Source organism: Anas platyrhynchos, chromosome 4 (assembly GCF_047663525.1).
Source record: "Anas platyrhynchos isolate ZD024472 breed Pekin duck chromosome 4, IASCAAS_PekinDuck_T2T, whole genome shotgun sequence".
Classification (NCBI taxonomy): domain Eukaryota; kingdom Metazoa; phylum Chordata; class Aves; order Anseriformes; family Anatidae; genus Anas; species Anas platyrhynchos.
The window spans coordinates 7,211,231-7,224,557 of record NC_092590.1 but is presented as its reverse complement, the minus strand read 5'-3'; the positions used below and the strand labels follow the sequence as shown (position 1 = coordinate 7,224,557).

Below are 13,327 nucleotides of genomic sequence, written 5' to 3'. Positions count from 1 at the left end.
GTTGATTTGCTAAGAGAGTTAAGTTTGGTTTTTTTTTTTTTTTTTTTTTTTTTTTTTTTTTTTTTTCCCTTAGCAAAAGTAGAAACTGTCCTTATAAAACACCCACCTCGAACTTAGCCTTGGTCACTGAGATCACTGCGGTAGTGCTCCAACTGCAGCTTACACCACAATATTTAAAGTACTGAGGTTCTTCTCTGCCTGTGGTCACGTTCCCTTCCCTTGCTTCACCTCCCACCAGCTGTGGAGGGAAAAAGCTGACATTTCAGGTTGCACACCCTTTTCTGCTGAAACACCCCCTGTGCTGGAAGGTGACAGGCGGTGTGGCATGGATGCGGCCACCTGCACTGTCAAGATGGCACGTCCATGAGGGAAATGTCACTGGGCTTCCCTGAAAGCCATTTTCTGGCTGTGGTGGGGCAAGACAATGTGTGGGTCATCCCCCAGACACAGTTTCTTCAGGCTGTCCCTGCCTGGTGTGGGTCACCACAGCCCCTCAGGGGTGTCCCTGTCACAATATGGCCATAGTCTCTCAGGAGCACGTCCTCCCCATTCACCATGGAGGCCCCAGAGTACATCTCCCACCCCATGGCTGCAATCTTTTCTTGGTAAAAATGTTTGGAAAGGGGTGCTGTGTGCATTTGAGACATTCTGAAGTATCAGAGCAGAAGATTTTGAAGCACAATCGCCAGGTCCCGCTGCCCGTCTGGAACCAGCCGTGACCGGCCTGGGCCGGCTCATGATCACCTCACGGGCAGCCGCCTGGCAAACCTGCCGCCATCATGGCGCCACCACCACCACCACCTCGCTGCCACCGCCGCCGCCGTGCCTCCTCACGGGGAAACGGGTACGGGCATGCCATCGTCAAACAGTTTCCTGCTGGGTGTGACAGAGAAGAGCAGCACCCAGCACTGGCCCGGCCTAGTGCCTCGGCCTTCCCCAAAATGCCCCGAAAAGGTTAAAATATTAAGCGGCGATTGGGGAAATCGCTCGTGTAAGGGCAAATGCGGTGGCATCCAGAGGGTTGTTCTCTGTCTGGGAGCTCGGCCAAGCCCGCTTACTCGCTGTAACGTAGCGTGTCAAAGAGCTGGCTCCTTATTAGACAGCGCTTTTAAAAAGTGTTTCGCTTGGAAAAGTAGTGGTAAATTTTCTTCACTGGTTCAACACTGCTTCATTTTTTTTTTTTCTTCCCCGTTTACTACTTTTATATGAAGCAGTTCTGGCATCCCCCATCAGAGAAAATGTTAAATGCTTTTAGAAAAATATTTGTTCTGATGGAATTTATGATGTGATCTGTTATTCAAATTTATGGTTAGCTTAACATGGTAGGTTAGATAAAATGGCTCCTGATGACATCGTGGCAATCACATAAAGCCATACTTTTAGGCATGTTTGGACAGCTTATCAAAATGTGTTTGGAAACAGAATGTAGGTATAATAAAATGCAGGGTAAAGTTGGAAAGATATCCTGGTTAAAAAAAAAAAAAAGGAAAAAAAAAACCAACACTAGCAAAACACCCAAGCCATAAACTGAAAGACAAATTTATAGGTAGACTATAGGAGTGTCTTCGTTTCCCCCAGGCAGAAAGACATTGACTCGAAGAGGACAGATAAAGGGTTCTTAGTGCTCCTTTTTGGCAAGCATCGAGGAAAACAAACCAAACAACAACAACAACAACAAAACCCCATGACCCAAACTTTTGGTGTGTCCAAACCACTCGAGTAGACAAGGAAGGGGAAGAGGAGAACCCCTGAGCAGGTTTCTCTCCCTTCAGGAGCCTTGCCTCCCAGGACAGCGAGGTGCCAGCATTACCCTGCCCTCCTGAGCACACATGAGGTCCATTACAATGCGTAGCCCGCTCCTTTCCTGCTGCATTCGCTGGCGGTATTGGTGCAGCCTTGTGAGGACAGCCTGCCATGTAAAACACTTCTCCACTCAGCCAGGCCATCCCCGATCCGCCGACCGTAACTAACTATGCTCCGTGGATTATCGAGGAATGTGTGTTTATGGAGTCGCTCGCGGTAACTGCAGCCATCGATCTCACGACTGAACTCTTTCCACACGGGCGTATCTCACTTTTTCCGTCTGCTGTCTACTGCCTTTATTTTGCAGGCTTTTCCCGTCCTGGACTGGGTTTACTCATGCCACCATTTCTGGGGATAAGAGTCACGCTGCCTTCCTGTGTTTAACGCTGCGCTCCTTAAATGACCATATTCTCCATGTACCCTTTGGGGAGAAAAGAAAGAGGCCTTTTAAATTTGGCAGACAAAAATTGCAGGGGTCATAAGGAGATCTTTCTGCAGCTGATTTCTCTGTCTCTGCCTGCTCCTGGGCAGTTATAGCTGATTCTGGTTATTGTTTCCCCTCCTGATTTCTGAGACCAAACATTTTCACACAGCCCATTTGACTTTAATTTATTTTCCTTTTTGCCTCAGAGCACTGGGAACACAGGGGCGATGAATACTTTGTGGCAACCACCTTGCCATGAAATGAAAGCCCAAATTAAAGCAGGGAGGCTCAGAAAACACTGCGTAGTAAGAACAGCCAGGAAGTTATTTCTGTCCTCTTGGATTTTAAAAGCTACTGAACATACCTGTGATTATAAGTGAGCTGTAGGTCAATAAAAATGTCTGTTAGTGCTTTCATTATAATCTCAGTTGTTGGGAGTTTACATAGCACAAACATTTGCTTTGTGGTAAAAGTACAGCATGTAAGCCTTTTGATCTACAAGCAGTGAAAAAAATAACTTTTTTTTTTTGCTTTGTTTTCATTCCCCCCAAACACTCTTTACAAACTGAGTTACAGCAGGAGCAATCTGATGTTTGAGCTATAAAACATGGCATGAATATAGATGACACTGGCCACTCCCACTTTGCTTGGTTTGGGGGAAAAATCCTTTTAAAAGGCACGATAAGATCTCTTCTGAGTACGCTCAGTAGCAGACTGCACTGTCTCTGCAAAGAGATGGGAAGCCTGAAAAATAGGCTTCTCCTTTTGTCAAGCCGTGCGATGAGTAATAGGCAGAGGCACTGAGGCACTCCCTCTGCTGCTCTGAGACCTACAAGAGGGCAGAGAGAGGCTCAAGATACGGTGAGTGTGAAGATTCTGAGATTCTTCAGTTCACACAGGGTGAGAGAGCAAAAAAAAAAAAAAGTCTCAAGTTGCATTTCATTTTTATTTTTATTTTTCAGTTAAAAAGGCTCCTCTTCTCCCATGAAAAAGGAAGGCAGCCCACTTGTGGCTTCTCCAGGCCTTCCCAAAGAAATCAGCAATGAAATGTTGAACAGCTGGGCTCCTTCTTGGCACTTCATAGACAAGGGGGTGAGAGGAAAAAAGATTTCCAGATACTAAAGCAGGAACTGCAGCTGCTACCATGGCAGAAGTTTTCCTGGGAACAAGCAGGTAGGCAGCTTAGTAGTGACTGGGCAGGCTGAAAGAGTGGCAGTGAGCAGAGAAATGGGTGTGATACACAGCAGCATTGCTGTCTGCCAAACTCTGGCTCTTCCCGGTACCCGAAAAGGCCCAGCAATGTCAGCTTATGTGCAGCAGAGGCAGTACCTGCCCAGTCTGTATCAAATGTCAGGCTGTTTCTTTAGGAAGCCTGTCTGTGCGTTTTTCCTAATCTCCTGAAGCACAATGAAACACAAAGCGTTCCACTTCGGGACTGCTTGTCACGCCTGCTGAGCTATGGTACAAACAGTAAGTAATCCTGTATTTGCAGATGATATGAAGATATAAAGGGAAGGCGTATTTAGGTCACTTAAGCATTCCTTAAGTTTTTTGTGCTTGACTTAGAAGGATGAACTACGGAGTTGATTATGATCTTCCTGTCCCAGTGTCCTGCCAGAGGACGCGGTTTTTGAGCTTCTTTCCTTGTCTCTCTGGTCTCTCTCTCCCACACCAGCTCTCCAGACTCTGGGTCTCACACATCTACTCCAGCCTCCCATTTGGGGAATGTTTACACATAGTTTCTATGAGGATTAGAATTTAGCCTGATGTATTTTCCTATGGAAAACTCACCCCAGTGCAGAACCAGACCTCCCCCAAAACGCTAGGTCTTACTTAAAAATTGTTGATATGCTGAAACTTCTCAAGATTTGACACATTTTTATTTATGTATAATTTTTCAATGTAGGAAAAATACTTTGCAAAATATTTGTCTTCTTCTGATAAATGTCAGGCTTATCAAAGGTTGACTTTTTTTCCTCTTAGAATGCTCTTTTAGCACACAGACACATTGTCTTCTTGCTTAAAATTTAGTATTTTTACAGGCAACCAAAAAGAATGGTCTTGCAACAGGCAGTTTAAGGGAACTGTAAATAATAGAGAAAAATACACCCATCAGTAATCAACAGCACCGTTTCTGTAACTCTTAACACCTGCTGACCCAGTCAGGTGTTGGATCTTGAAATACCAGCTCTGAGAGGACTATTTTTGTTGGAGGATGAGGATTTCTTCATTTTGAGAAGTTGAGGGTTTAAACAGGCTCTGTTCTACCCTTAAAATATTATTATTATATTATACTAATATATTTCTGTTTTTTTTCTTTGTTTTTAGTGATTAGAATTCTCTGCTTTTTCCTTCTCTTTTATATCCTAAAGCCTAGTGAGAGCATGCATAGGTAAGGGTGTATATATATTTACCTGGAAGACCTGATACTCCTGAAGGATTTGATGTTTGCTGGAAGTTTCTTCTTTTCCCCTTGAGGTAATTTAGTTTCTTGCACATCCTAATAACAAACAGAACAAGGTTTTGAGTTTATAACCAGAAAAGAACTTTAAAACTAAGTAACTCAGTTGAAGAAGTTATGCTGTGGATATTATAAATTAATAGTGCTGATGTCTCGCCCTGCGTCTCTCTCAAAGTTGACAACTTTGTGTGGATGGCCAAGGTAGTTCATGTCTCTTAATAGCTGCATTGTGTGAACTAGGGGAGACTAAAGCATTTTTGCTGGTGGGATGCGAACTTTGTCTTCTGGATAGCAAATGTGACAAAAAGGGAATTGGGATGCACTACGTGTACATGGAGTAGGCTGGGTTAGCCTACTGTCAACAGGATTTTACCTGTGGAAGATGTAGTAGGTAAAAATCTGTAGGCTGTTCTTAGCTAAGTATATTTCTACTGTGCTTAAAACTTCTGCTTCTCTGTAGTCTCAAGACCTTCCTTGGCATTAGGTTTGGCAACTTCTGTCTATAACTGAAACACCAAGTTTCTGCTTTTATGTTATTTCACTAGCTCTCTAGGTGGCATAAAGTTTTTAAGGGAAAGTGGCACCAGGGATTTTTAGGACATTTTTATTTCTGCTCTTTAGTACAATGGCCCTCTGTTTTACCTGACATTTTTTGTTGTTGTTGTTGTTGCAAAAAAGGAAGGCAAATATACTTCCCTTTTTCATGTCTCCGTTCTGCCTGTATTATTAAGGCCTCTGATACTAAACTGAGTTCATTCAGATTGTAGCATTTCTTATCTAACAGTGTTAATACTTTGACTAGATGTAAATGAATTCGTAAGAGACTTGTACAGTATTCTTATAACAGCAAGTAACTGAAAACAGTTCATCTGCTGTGTCTCTTCTTGTTATATCCTTGTTTTAAATATGTTGAGCTTATCTCTGCTCTTCTCTTCCTAAAGGTTAGACAGGCCTAGTTTTAGAAGTAATGTGATTTTTTTTTTTTTTTTTTAAGCAAAATAAATCTGGATTTTAGTGTATTGGGGAATTTTAAGCTTATGGAAGCAGGCTAGGATTTTAAAAAGATATTTAGCAAAGCTTAGCATTTTAAATCATTGAGCTGCTATGTTTATTAGGAATATTATACAATAGATTCAATTACAAGTATTTTGCAAATATTTTCTTGAGATTAAAACACATCTGCATATTCTTCTTGAATAAAAGGAACTGATAAACTTCTAATTCAACCCACAGTTTGAAAGTCATTTTGTTTGATGTGTAAGCTAAAATATCAATTGGGTATCTGGAGGCTGCTGCATCTTTGATGGGTGTTTGTTAAAAGCACCTGTGATATTAAAATGTACCTTTCAGTTCTGCACACAACCTGACCTGATGGGAAGGAATGACATGTAGCAATAAGAATACGTGTAGAAGAGTCAAAATTTGAGTACTATCTGCAGCTGTGCTAAGTGGTTGGTGCTCCTACTAGTGTCAATAAAATAAAGATGTGGTGGGAGGGCACAACTATAGAATTTACTCTTCCTACTCAGATGACTGTGATAGCAGTGCTACTTTTACTTTGCAATCCTGGAAGCTAATACTTTCTTCTATCTGCAAAATATTTTTTTTTAATAGAAGCTGAACTCTGTAATCAGAGAAGAACATGACTTGGAGGCAAAAATGCAAGATCATGGTTAGAATGCTGATCTCCTCCCACCCTACTTTCCACACCCACTTTCCTTTTGCCCTAGTGTATGTGACCAATATTAGGAAGATTCAATGGGAACTTATAGGTTTCTGTTAATATTTATTAAGTGAGCGTACTCTTATCATTGTTGTTTGAAGTCTTGGATCATTTCTAGTACACCAAGACAGAGCTTTCTTGGTTCTTGTGCTGATAGATGCTGTCAATTGTTGTACAGAACCAGGACACTTTCAGATCCCACAGCTGAAGGCTGCCATATATTTCCAGCATGTTCTTGTCTGCTTGAAGAAGTTCACAGCTGGTTAGTTGAATGATTGCTTCTAGTAAAAATGGAAGGATTTCCCTCCTTTGTTCTGCAGATGCTATTTGCTCTAGTGAGCTAGCAGAGTGGGAGAACAGGATGATGAGGCACAAAGTGGAGAAAAATATTAATTGAAGACCCCCAAATGCCGGGTTTGGAGGCTTGTGTAAGTCATGATTCAAAATCAGAGAAGGATTCATGTTTTCTTTTCTGAAGCAGAGTTTCCTGCCATACTCACAATTTGATACTTATAAGAGAAGTGAAATGACCCCCCTTCCCATAGTACCTGAATAATTGATGTGACGCAGTTTTAAAAATAGTTTTCCTCATTCAGAGATTGTTCTTTGCTACTCATGAAAGCCAAGCATTTTGTACTGGCTCAAAGAAAATGCCTAAAATTCCTAGTTGCCTTTGAAAGTCCTTGGTTTTTCAGGCAAATTTTATGATTATCGAGAGATGTTGTGTTTTCACAGAGTATTCTCGTTCATTTTGCAAGCATCTGTTTTTAAAAATAATTATCAGCTAGAAGAAAATAGTAGTTAATGGCTTAGTTTCTTGGCCTGGACAAAAGCTTGTTTCCTTTTGTTATTAGTTCTGTGTCATCACAAAAAGTAGGCTAACTTTATTGTGAGTTTGTCTTTTTTTTTTTTCCTTGACATATTGGGATGAATAGCTCAACATAACAAATTATTCTATGTGCTTTAGTTTCAAGTTTTTCATGTAGAATCCAAGTTCTAGCATCAGGATTCAATTAAATGATAGTTTGATTTGACTGAAAAATTAATGGTCCAGAACAGAAACCCTCTAGTATTTTTTTTGAAGTTCTTATTTTCAGTACTTCTGTTTTAAATAAAAATCTGGACTCAGCCCAGTAACATAAAGCTACATGTTCTCTCATCAGCTAAACATACATAATGATTAAATTTAACAGTGATTGTTTGCTTATTGCTCCTTTTGGCTGCATAGGTATCTCTTTGCATACATAAAACTAATTCCCTGGCTATAAGTGGCACTGTACTGAGTTGCTGTGAAAAGTTTGTTGCTACTGTCTGTTGCCCTTTTCAGGAAATAATGATTTGCCAAGTACAAATCATATTCTATAATTATATGTCATCTTCAATGACAGCTTGAACATTCAACTCCTGTTTACGCTCGAATCAGACATATTGATTTTTCATTTTAATGATAAACAGATTGGCATGTAATACATTTGATGATACATCTGCTTAAAACGTGTTAAGATCCCTGAAGGGGGGAAAAAAAGAAGAGTTCCAATGTAGGCTATTGGAGGCATTCAGGCTGAACATAAAATGAGGATGCATGCTACTCTAGGTAATGCACACCAAAAGAGTGCAGTTCCTTTAATCTGGTATCCATGCAGGCATATTTATAATTTGCTTTTCTGGTTTGCAGTCTGTCTTTTGGCCATGAAAGTGTTTTTGCAGCCAAGAATACTAGGGGAATTAAGAGGGGAGGAAAAATAAAAGCAAATTACTGGGGCTTTATTTGAAAAATGGTTTTGATTTTGAATTTTGATTTGCTCTCATCAGAATTTACTGCAATTTAAAATGGGCCTTGTCCAAACAGTGCAATTTAACCTCTTGTTACCTGTGCATTTCCTTCTGAGTATTTCTGGCACTGTTTTATTGAGCTATGCACCTTAACATTTCACAGTAGTGTGTACGATACTTAACTGTATTAAAAATTTCTCTACTGAATAGTTGCTCTTACAGCATCCCAGTAAGCATGCATCTTTATCTAACTTTCCCTATGGTAAGTGTTAAGTAAACATAATTTAAGATTTCTTTAGAGTATAAACAGATACTTTAAAACACATTTGATCTGAAAATCTCCTGTGGACCTGCATGTGAAACAGAACTTGGCTTTATTGTATACTACCTGAATATTATATAAAATCCCACTATCCACTTTTGGTTTGAGCACGTTCTGGGATGTAAGCTGTATGATTATCAGGTCTGGCAGCAGGTACAAGACAGAAATACGCATGTGTTCACAGGGTGTATTTACAAAGGCAAACAACTCGTTAGGGGTTTCAATGCTTTGGATAGAGCAGTTTTGACCAGAAAATAAACTGGCGTCCTTGGAGGGGAGAATGCAGAAAACCCACCCAAATTGTACTGGTAAACCTAGTTTTCACTGAGACAATAAATAAGTATGTACAATAAGGACAGCACATGATTTCTGTTCTGTAATTTGCAAAATACAGGTTTGAAGACTAGAGAATCTTGAGATGTGTCCTTCTCCGTGCTTCTTGTCACGGAGAACATCATGACACTCATCAATCAGTCAGGCCAGCAGATGTGCTCTGTGTTGAAGTATCATTGTGCAAGAATGATTTTTAAGGCTGCTTCCTCCTTTGGACTTGCATAATTTGGCACCTAAAGGCAAGTGGTTTGGAGCCCCATACCACAGATAGATGTCCTCTTAACTTTTTTTAATAAGCGTGAATGGTTTCAAAGCAACACCAGTCGTTTTGCTGCTCAAAGTGGGGTAAGCCCTCGATACCTGACTTTTTGTATTCCCTATCACCTGCTCCCTGTCAGTCTCTTTAGTAGGCCCCTCATAGACTGGCCTTGGTATATAGGACCCTTAAGTCTGTTCTTCAACACAAAGGTGATGTGTCAATTGCTCTGAGGGATCCAAGGGTACCAGATGTCCTCAGTTTGTTGCCGATGTAATTCTTTTTTGACCCTGTGCTCTTCTGTCTGCATTCTGCCAACCCTGTTCTTTCAGTTCTTCCTCAGTTTTCTTTGATCTCATTCCCTTGTATTTTCAGGACGCCGCTCTTATAAGTACATCTATATTTAATCGCGCCAAAGGTACATCTCTGGACAGGTTCTATGCTCCTTGAGCGTGGCCCATCACAACGCCACTTCCATCAATGAGGATGAGAAGAGGTGAAGACTCGATAGATTCAGTGTGTTCCTGAGCTTCATTCGACTGCTCCTGTGCAAAGCCTGGGAAGCGCAGTATCCGTGTTTGCCTAAAAAACTTGTAAATTGAGTATTGGTTAGTCAGTGGAAAAGGCATAGAGGGTGTTCTAAGAAATGTAGAGATCTACAGGTGGTTTGCTTTTGCAATAGAAAGGTTCTTCCTTGAATAGAAAAATGTCTTAGAAAAAACAACTGTTGAAGGGAAATATAAAGCAGCAAGGAGCTGCCTGTTAGACTTGGCTATACCCTTGCCCTAGCCAGCAGTTCAGCACAGCAACACATCCAGGCCATAAACCCAGGTCCTGTGGGTGAAATTCCTGTAGGAGTCATGTGGAGAAAAGCTATATGAAGACTCAGCTTTCCAGGTGGCTGTGCCCTGGAGTTAATTGTTAATGTTTGCTCATGTTCTTGACTTTTTGTTTGGAAGTTGACAGGTCTGATTCAGGAAGGCTTTCACCAAGCCTCTTTTATTTTTCACGTGTGCCAGTGGGACCCCTCATCACAGATTGTGCAAGGGGAAATGTTGTGTGTGGCCCTACCTGAGAGACAATCCCCACTCATCTTCTGTTTCTTGGCTTTCCTGTCCACACTTCTATAACAGTGCTCTAAAACACAACTCTGTCCCATTCTCGTGGAAGATCAGGGTCAAAATTCTTCTCCAGCCCTCTGGGAAGGGTGCTGTTAGGCACTGTGGTGCCGGATGAGTGTGGAGCCCCATGTAGGTCCCTGCTCCAGACAAGGGCTGGATTGGATATTGTTACGTATTATACTGCCTATTCTGTAGTGCTGCATTTTTTTAATTTATTAGACTGAAAGACACTTGTGAAATCCTTGTGTTGTCAGTTTGACATGTAATGCATGCAAACTCACTGTAGCTTCTAAAATACAGAAGCAGGAACAAGTTGTCTCTCCCAAGGAAATATAACTTTCCCACTGGTCAGGCAGCTGACTTGGGGAGAGGTAGAAAATAGACAAGCTTTTAGGCAGGTAAGCCTGCCTTCATGCTTGACCAATGCGCAACAGATCCTTTAGGCACATGGGTTTGCTATGGGATGCTTTTATTCTGCAGTAGTATAGGCTTTTTCATGTAAATTAATGATTTCAAGTGTATAAAATATCAGATGGTATCTTGACATACATCTTACTAATGACAAGCTTATCTCACTAATGAGAAAATTAAGATGTGTTACTAGAGACCTAGCCACCGTGGCATTATTTATGTTGACTGAAAGAGCATAAGAGTTTGAAATGTACTGGGGAGATGCGGAGGGAAAGGAGAACTTACACAGCTACCTACTGAAAGAAGTGGAGTCTTGGCTACTCATTGGGTTTTAAGTGGTTCTTAGGTATAAGAGAAACATTTTGATTTTATCCTTAAAAATTAAGATAAAATCCAGTTTCTATGGTTTGGTTTTAGGCAGTTCAGCAGCTGTTTTGACTTGGATTTGCATCCTGCCCCAAACAGCAGCATTTGGAGTTGCCATTTAAAATAGCGGTTCTTATTTTTCCTGCTGTGAAAGCGTTCCAGTTCCTGGGAGCTCCTTAGTGGGTGGATGCCTGCCTGCTGATACATAGCTCAACAAGGTAGAGGTCTAGTGCCATGTGTGAATAGTAGAGTCTATATCTTTTTATGAACCTACCTTTGCTAGCCGCAACTGAAGAGTAGGACAGGAGCCACCTGGCAATGTCCCCAGTACATCCCAGGGCACTGACACCTCCCAGCAGAGACAGAGGGGAGGAAGGCTGGCATCATAACAGACTGCCTGGTGCAGGAGCATGTGGGCATTGCTAGGGGAAGCTGTTGCCTAGAGGACAGCTCCAAAACCAATGGAAGGAGATAACTTGGCTGGATTCGTTTAACACGCAGCAGAGATCAGGGTCTCCTTGGCAGACCCTTTCTCCTCTTCTCTTCAGCAGAACCCACAAATGGAATAGAAGTGGGCTGCTGCCAGGAAAGGAAAAATGGGTGTTTGCCAGTTTTGAGTGCCCTTTGCAAAACCTAAACAACACAAACTAGTTGAGCTGAGCCCTCCCTTCATCTCCCGCTGATTTTAATAGGATAGAGTTACTTGACTAGTTACTATAGTCAGATTACATGTGGGTATTTATAATTATTATCCCTGATATTTTTTTTTCCACCCCTCCTCACGGTTGCTTGCACTTTTTCTCTAGTTATGTTGCAAACTCTGCACAGGAGTGGGGAAAACAGGGTTAGATGTTTCTTGGTTATGCTATGGAGCTAATGTCTGGAAGGTAGCTTGTCATTGTACTTCAAAGACTCAATGAGAGTGCAGAGATGAGGGTGGCTGGGTTTGGGCACTTGGGTGCTCTTCAGCTGCCCCTCTTCTCCCCCAGACTCACGGAGTGAGCAGCCCTAGCCCCAGTCTCTCTGGCAGTCCCTTAGGGTGCCATACTGTGGAGCGGGTACACCCTTCCTCCCTCGTTTGTCTGAATTTGTAGCTGAGGCTGAACACCCGGAAAGCAGAGCCGTGCCTACCGCCTTGATGCTGGATCGGAGTGCCACTGGATGGTGGTGCATTTGAAATCTGAATCCAAACGTTGCTGCTTGTATCCTTTTCTACTCAAAGATGCCTGCCCGTGTGTCTGTTTGCTCCCACTGCCTAATTCAGCAGCTGTGAGCTGCAGGCAGTAGCACACGTGCACTTGGCTAAAATAACCAGCCAGCCTGTCCCTCTGCTCTTGCCAGTCTCATGTTGATGAAGGGAGTTTTTAGGATCAGATCCGGCTTCTCAATTTACCTTATTCCTTTGCCCAAGACCTGCAGGAAGGCCTTGTCAGGGCGGCCTGTCTTCTTATTTGTTTCCATATTGGGTTTAAAAATAGTAATTCAAGGAACTTAGTACAGCGTCTAAATGGTTCTTATTTGAACCTTCAAATAATACTGTTGATTAGGAAAATCTCTTTTGGGAAGAGGCTTTAGTTTTTCTTCTGAAAGTTCTTATTTTTATTTTTTAAAAATATATTGTAGTATTATTTGAGTTCATATGACCATTACTGTATGAAGCGAGGGCTTTTGTTCTTCAGTTGCCCCGTGCAGACTTCTAGGGCAGGTAGCTGGAAATGCAGCTTGTCTGCTGTTCTCTCAAAATCCATCCCATCCCATATAAAATCAATCCATCCCATATATGTGTGAATTCTTTTGAATGCAAATTGCATCTTTTAAAGAGATGCTGGTCCTATCCCCAGACAAGAATAAACTCCTTCGTGTCTGTGGGCACATCTCAGAAGTATGTTCCAGGCTGAGTGTTCATACACCAAGATTCACCCTGAATCTAATTTTTATGGTTGAGTTGTAAGCCCCTGGAAAAACTGGTTTTAAAATAGTCGTGTTGAAAGACCCTCAAGTTTAGGACCAGGCACAGCTATAATTTTACAGGCATTAGGCATCTGAAATAACTTTGTCTAAAGATTATGCTGGGATTTGTCCCCCATTTTCTAGAAAATACTTAACATTGAACTGTATTTTATGCACACAAAAAGACTTATTTCATAAGATAAGGAGCTCAGAGATTTACATTCCAATATTCAACGATGCTATTGCTAAGTGCTTTTTCACTCTCATAATAGAGTTGTCATAAACTATAACTGAAGTTAAATTTACGGAAAAAATCTATGTGGAATCTTGATTCTATGTATTTAGGTGGAAGGTGTCCCAAATGTAACTTAAAACAACAACAAC

General features: G+C 41.5%; 1 long non-coding RNA gene across 4 annotated transcripts in view; it reads left to right on the top strand.

The window, feature by feature from the left end:
* The first annotated feature begins 4,343 nt into the window (after positions 1 to 4,343).
* Positions 4,344 to 13,327, top strand: part of LOC106016804 (uncharacterized) — a 62,411-nt gene continuing 53,427 nt past the window's right edge. For 3 of the 4 annotated variants that reach the window (XR_005265777.2, XR_005265776.2, XR_005265775.2), the window contains exon 1: positions 4,474 to 4,705. This is a non-coding gene — a long non-coding RNA (uncharacterized lncRNA). The other variant, XR_002401683.4, reaches the window with a different exon arrangement.